Source organism: Cimex lectularius, unplaced genomic scaffold (genome assembly GCF_000648675.2).
Source record: "Cimex lectularius strain Harlan isolate CLEC.00 unplaced genomic scaffold, Clec_2.1 scaffold206, whole genome shotgun sequence".
Taxonomy (NCBI): domain Eukaryota; kingdom Metazoa; phylum Arthropoda; class Insecta; order Hemiptera; family Cimicidae; genus Cimex; species Cimex lectularius.
In genome coordinates, this window is record NW_019392762.1 from 946,632 (window position 1) to 952,893 (window position 6,262).

General features: G+C 32.4%; 1 non-coding gene across 1 annotated transcript; it reads right to left on the minus strand.

Moving 5' to 3' along the window:
- Positions 1-5,931: 5,931 nt before the first annotated feature.
- Trnas-gcu lies at positions 5,932-6,003 on the minus strand. The gene has a single exon. It is a non-coding gene; the product is annotated as a tRNA-Ser (tRNA).
- Positions 6,004-6,262: the final 259 nt, after the last annotated feature.

A 6,262-nucleotide genomic window follows, 5' to 3' on the forward strand; every position in this document is an offset into this window, starting at 1 on the left:
ACTGATCCCAAACTGGACACACGGATAAGGTTACTGTAATGTAGCCTGGGGAGATGTGTTTAAGCAGTTTTCCAAGGATGTTTTCTTTGTAGGCAAGGAGGTAGGACGATGGAAAGTTATGACGTGTTTTAAGCTTTGGAACTGTTCGAATGAAGGAAAATTTTCATCGCGATGGAAGAGTATTGTTTTTTTTTTACATTACACCTTAGTATTCGGATCAAAAAATCATGAAAATATCTCAAATTCTAGCAAACCAACATAAACAAATATCAAACATTATAAGATTGCCGAGTTCCCTGTTATGGTATGCGGGGTGAATAAGTTTGGTCTTTCCTGAGCTTTTGAGAGTTTTTGGGATTTTACTCACCACCATTTGGACAAGATAAAACCATATGGTTAAGCTAACCAAAAATGATCTCAAATGACCAAACTACAAATGCCAAAAGTTTGCATTTTATTCGTGATAAACACACACGTTATTCGTTTTAGTAATTTGACGCGTCTTTATCAGACATACTGATGTCTCAAGGCAAATGGAAATGGAAAAGAGAATGGGACCTAAGCTACTGCCTTTCCAAAGCGAACACCCGCTTTGTTGTGAATTGGGTTCAGTGCACACATGGATCAGATTGGAATTTAGAATGAGGTAATAAGTAATGGAAAGATGCCCTTGAGTTTCTAGAGCAAGCCCGGATGCTACATTCGTCCCAATGCTTGACTCCCAACTAAGAAACCGGCCAAGCAGCACCATTTCCCCACAATGGAACATGATGACTATCACACTGAAGTACTGTTCAAAGGTAGTCGCTTGAACCCGAAATCATAGGTTCGAGCTATTAAGGAAAAGATATTATTGTAATTTTCCAAGGATTTTTTTAAGGAATGGCAAAAAAAATGATGAGACGATATAAAGTAGATAGATGATGACGATTTTTTATGGTAAAAGCTTTGTAATTGATAAATATCTTCTAATTTAAAAGTAAGTATTTTTTAAGGAACACATTGTAATTTGTAGAGATAAGGCCTTTTGCTAAGTAATCTCAAGAAACTGATGAGGCAGTATGTCGTAGAGATGAAGTTTTGAAAGGCATGGGATTTGGTTTTATGGTGGATAATTTTCATGGGATTTCAAAGTGGATGGTCCTAATGTCTTAGTTGTATATGACAAGACTAGTTATGTAAATTTTGACTTAAAACAAAGCTTTTAGAGGATGTTTGTAGTGGTAAGGTTATAACCCGAGAATTTCTTGACCGAGTAACGACTGGTTATGACTTTAACCTTTGCCATGTCATCCCAAGAAACTGATGGGGCGGTATGCCTAGAGATAATGTTTTGGTTTTATGATTGATAATTTTCATTGGATTTCAAAGCAGATGGTTTTAAGATCTTAGTTGTAAATGGTAATACTAGTAATGAAAATTTTGACTTGTTTTTATGATTTTGGAGGATGTTTGTAGTGGTGAGGTCATAACCCGAGAATTTCTTCACCGAGTGATGACTGATTATGACTTTAACCTTTGCCATGTCATCCCAAAAAACTGATGAGGCGGTATGTCGTAGATATGAAGTTTTCGGAGGTATGGGATTTGGTTTTATTATAGATAATTTTCATTGGATTTCAAAGCAATGGTTCTAAGGTCGTAGTTGTAAATGGTAATACTAGTAATGAAAATTTTGACTTGTTTTTATGATTTTGGAGGATGTTTGTAGTGGTGAGGTCATAACCCGAGAATTTCTTCACCGAGTGATGACTAATTATGACTTTAACGTTTGCTAACTAATCTCAAGAAACTGATGAGGCGATATATCGTAGAGATGAAGTTTTGGGAGGTATGGGATTTGGTTTTATGATTGATAATTTTCATTGGATTTCAAAGCAGATGGTTCTAAGTTCTTAGTTATAAATGGTAATACTAGTAATGATAATTTTGACTTGTTTTTAAAATTTTGGAGGATGTATATAGTGGTAAGGTCATAACCCGAGAATTCCTTGATTGAGTGACGACTGGTTATGACTTTAACCTTTGCCATGTCATCCCAAGAAACTGATGAGGCGATATGTCGTAGAGATGAAGTTTTGGGAGGTATGGGATTTGGTTTTATGATCGATAATTTTCATTGGATTTCAAAGCAGATGGTTCTAAGGTCTTAGTTGTAAATGGTAATGCTAGTAATGAAAATTTTGACTAAAAAAAAAGCTTTTGAGGATGTTTTTAGCTGTAAGGTCATAACCGGAGAATTTCTTGACCGAGTATAGTTTGAGCTTTGATGATAGAACATAATTAATTTTTTTCTAGGTGGCCTAATTTAAAAAAAAATTAAGTATACTTTTAAGATAACCCCTATTTGTTGTGTTTTTTTAATGTCGGTACTTCCAGTAAAGAAAATTTACTTAATTTTTTTCACTATAATAATTTGTAAGTTGATGATTTGTTTTTACCAAAATGAAATCACAATGGCAAAAATAATGGGCCAACAACGAATCCGGCTGGATGGCTCTTTTAATCAAGATGAACCCATCCAAAGAGTCTCTCTTGTCATCCGATTATGCCGAACGCAATGTCGGCTCGGCATGCATTCAATTTTCATGGATTTCTCTGTATCGGATGACAAAAGCGCAAGGTTTATTATTACAAAGCGGGCTGAATGGAGTAAACGTGATTCCGGAGCTTTTTGGATGCGAGAAAAAAAATATTTGGCCCTTGGACAATTCCAGGATTTTTTTTGCTTTCCAACGTATTATTTGGATATAAAAAAGACATAAGGGTAGTTATCTTTCTTTATATAACGCCATTAATTAATTTTAAAAGTGTAATAAAGCAAACAAATTGCTGAAAGTTATTAAGTTCAATATTGAAACATAATTCAGAACAATGTACAATTAATAATTGTCTAAACAATATAGCTTCCTTTTTATTTACTTTGTAAACAGAAAAATGTTAAAAGTGTATATATCAAAATAAAAACTCGGATTAAAAAATATTTTAAAAATTGAATTACCTTCCTCAGAATTAAACCTACAAACATTTCCGGATGAGACGGCAGCTCAGTCTGATAGAGATGGAAAAATCCCGAATTTTTTAAGGATAGGATCAAAATCGTTCACTCAGTGAAATCAGCTTTTGTTCACGGCTCACCGCTTGAGCTTACCAAGTTTATACTACCCATAATTCCATGGGTAAACTTTGGCGGGTTTTCCGAAGTTCGGTGTGCCAGCGCCAAAGCCTATCGTGAATAACAGAATTATGAAAGAAAATTATGAACTGTTGCTCACAAGAAAAAGGTAATAAATTAGAAATTTACCTAAAATTAATATATTATAATAAATGATATGTAGAGCGAAGTTAAACCTTGTTTCAAATCAAAATATAATAATTTAAAATCACACAGGTTACGACTAAAAAGTACTCAAGTATAAATTACAATAAACTTTACTCAATATATTACTCTTTCTTCCAGTGTGGTTAGGCTGTTGTTTCGCAATCCGTTCAAAAGCTCGTTTTCCTTCAGGGTTTCTTCAAGAGGGTTTCTTTAAAAGCGCATTAAAATAGGCCGGCCAAAAAAAATTACTTTATTATTCTTTGTGACGATTATAAAATTTATCACCGTAGCGTTAGCGTAATGGGTATTTGATCCGTTACCGCATCGGTACGTGTTTTGCGCAGTAACTTAGACCAGGATCTAATGGACTATTTCCATTAAAATAAATGACTACATTTCAACCGGAACTTGGATAATTAATCGCCCGATCTCTTCTGTGAAGCTTGTTCCTTATTTGTCGATACACTACCGCCATTTGTCATGCTATTTGCGAAACATGATCGCCCGTTTAATGAGCTTTGCCTATTACTATAAAAGCTGTATCAACTTCTATAGTCCAACCATTTAATTCTTAAACGATTAACTTGAGAAAAAAATATCTTATAAAAATCCCTCGTTAATTTTCGCCAGGGATTTTCTGGTGGTTACAGATTTAACATAACTTTCTCATCTAGCTAGAATCAAGTATAGGTGACACCTAAGACAGGCAGGTTTTAACCATCCACCTTCACTAGTCATGGAGTCTAGCAAGACAGTATTTACCCCCTCTCCTTCCAAACACCCCCACCATTAGTCGGCGGGCGTGATGCGGCCTGGGAATTGACGAGTGACGTCATTATTTTTTTCAATGGTGAGGTCACTGATTTTTTAGCTGACATGGATTTTGTAATTTTAAATGAGAATATCATATTTCTTTTTTACAATTCGATTTTAGAGATTTTTTTATGCCAATTTTACTGAAAGGAAAATTTTGATAAAATTTACTATTTCTGTAACAACATAACGTAACAACAGCCCTTTCCGTTTATTTTGAAAATGATTAACATTAGCAAAAAATAGTCTTATAAAAACCCCAAGTTAATTTTGGTTAGGTATCGCGTGGTCGTAACAGATTTAACATAACTTTCTCATCTAGCGAGAATCAAGTATAGCTGACACCTGAGCCAGACAAGTTTTAACCCTCTCATTCACTGGTCATGGAATCTGGCGTGACGGTATTTACCCCTTCTCCTTCCAACACCCCACCACTAGTCGTCGCTGGGATTTGACGAGTGACGTCATTTTTTTCAATGCCGTTTGAAGAGTGATGTCACTGATTTTTTTAGCAGGTCAATGACATGAATTTTGTTGTTTTAAATGAGAATGCCATATTTGTATTGTACAATTCGATTTTAGAGCTTATTTGATACCAATTTTACTGAAAGGAAAATTTTGATAAAATCTACTAATTCTATAACAACATGATGGCCGACTTCGTTTATTTTGAAAACAATTAATATTAGCAAAAAATAATCTTATAAAAACCCCAAGTTAATTTTGGCTATGTAATCACGTGGTCGTAACAGATTTAACATAACTTTCTCATCTAGCTGGAAGATGACACAAATTTTGTTATTTTAAATAAGAATGTGACATTTTTATTGTACAATTCGATTCTAGAGTTTATTTTATACCATTTGTACTTTTAAAAAAATTTGATAAGATCGACCATTTCCTAAACAACAAGATGGCTCTCTCCGTTTATTTCGAAAAACGATTAGCATTGGCAAAAAATGGTTTTATCGGCCCAATTTAATTTTGATTAGGAACCGCTTGGTAGTAGCAGATTTAACATAACTTTCACAACTATCTGGGAAATGTCATTAAATTTGTTATTTTAAATGAAGATCGTTTCCGAATTAAATTGGTTGACTATATAAGTTGATACATCCTGTATACAAGATCACAAAATTTATTTGGACGTGGGAATTTCCACCCATCAACAGAATCTATATTTTTTTAAGACGTAAGTATAACAAATGATATTAGTATTTTACATTTTATTACCAGGCTGACCTTTTTTGAAAATTATTAAATTTTGCTTTAAATATAGTTTCTTTTAAAAAATATATGACCATTTTACTACTGTATTTTAAGTTTATTTACATAAAATTATGTAATATTTAAAAAATAAATGGTCTTATATCATTTAAAACAATCTATATATAATGAAAAAAAGGTTTAAAGGTAAGCCTTATAATAAAATGTAAAATATCTTTCGTTATACTTATGTCTTTTAAAAATGTAGATGTTGATGATGGGTGTGAAATTCCATACAAATCAATAATTGTTTAAATAAATATTAAATTTACATTTAAAAAAACACATGGAATTATTTTAAACAAAAATAAAGATTTTTTTCAATCTTATTTATGTATAATAATCTTATCAATCTATCTTATAATGGATTTCATTCCACAAAATGTTCTTTATTGTGAAGTAACATTGTACGTTCGTTCTAGAAATTACTCATGTCAACATCCAATGTTTTTCTAACTCAAATTCGTTAAGACAGAAGAACAAGGCATCCAAAATGTCAAATTATATTGAATCGAGTGAAAAAAATTATCTGCATCGGCCAGGAGTCGAACCTGAGTCATTCGTAATAGCAGACGAATGTTCTACCGTTGAACCACCGATGCTCCAGGTAAAATTCGTTTCTTTCTTGTTTCTAACTCGCATAAAAAAGATTTTAAAAACTTAAAACCATGCGAGTGGTGTAATAAAAATGAAAATCAAATATTATTATTTTTAATTAAATTAATAGTTAAAAATAATATACATAAAAATATCTTATAAATTAAATACTTTCAATTTTATTAATATGCCTGAATAATATCATTTTTTACAATTAAAATCATGTTCGATCATATAATTTTTTATTACTATTAATTTAAACAT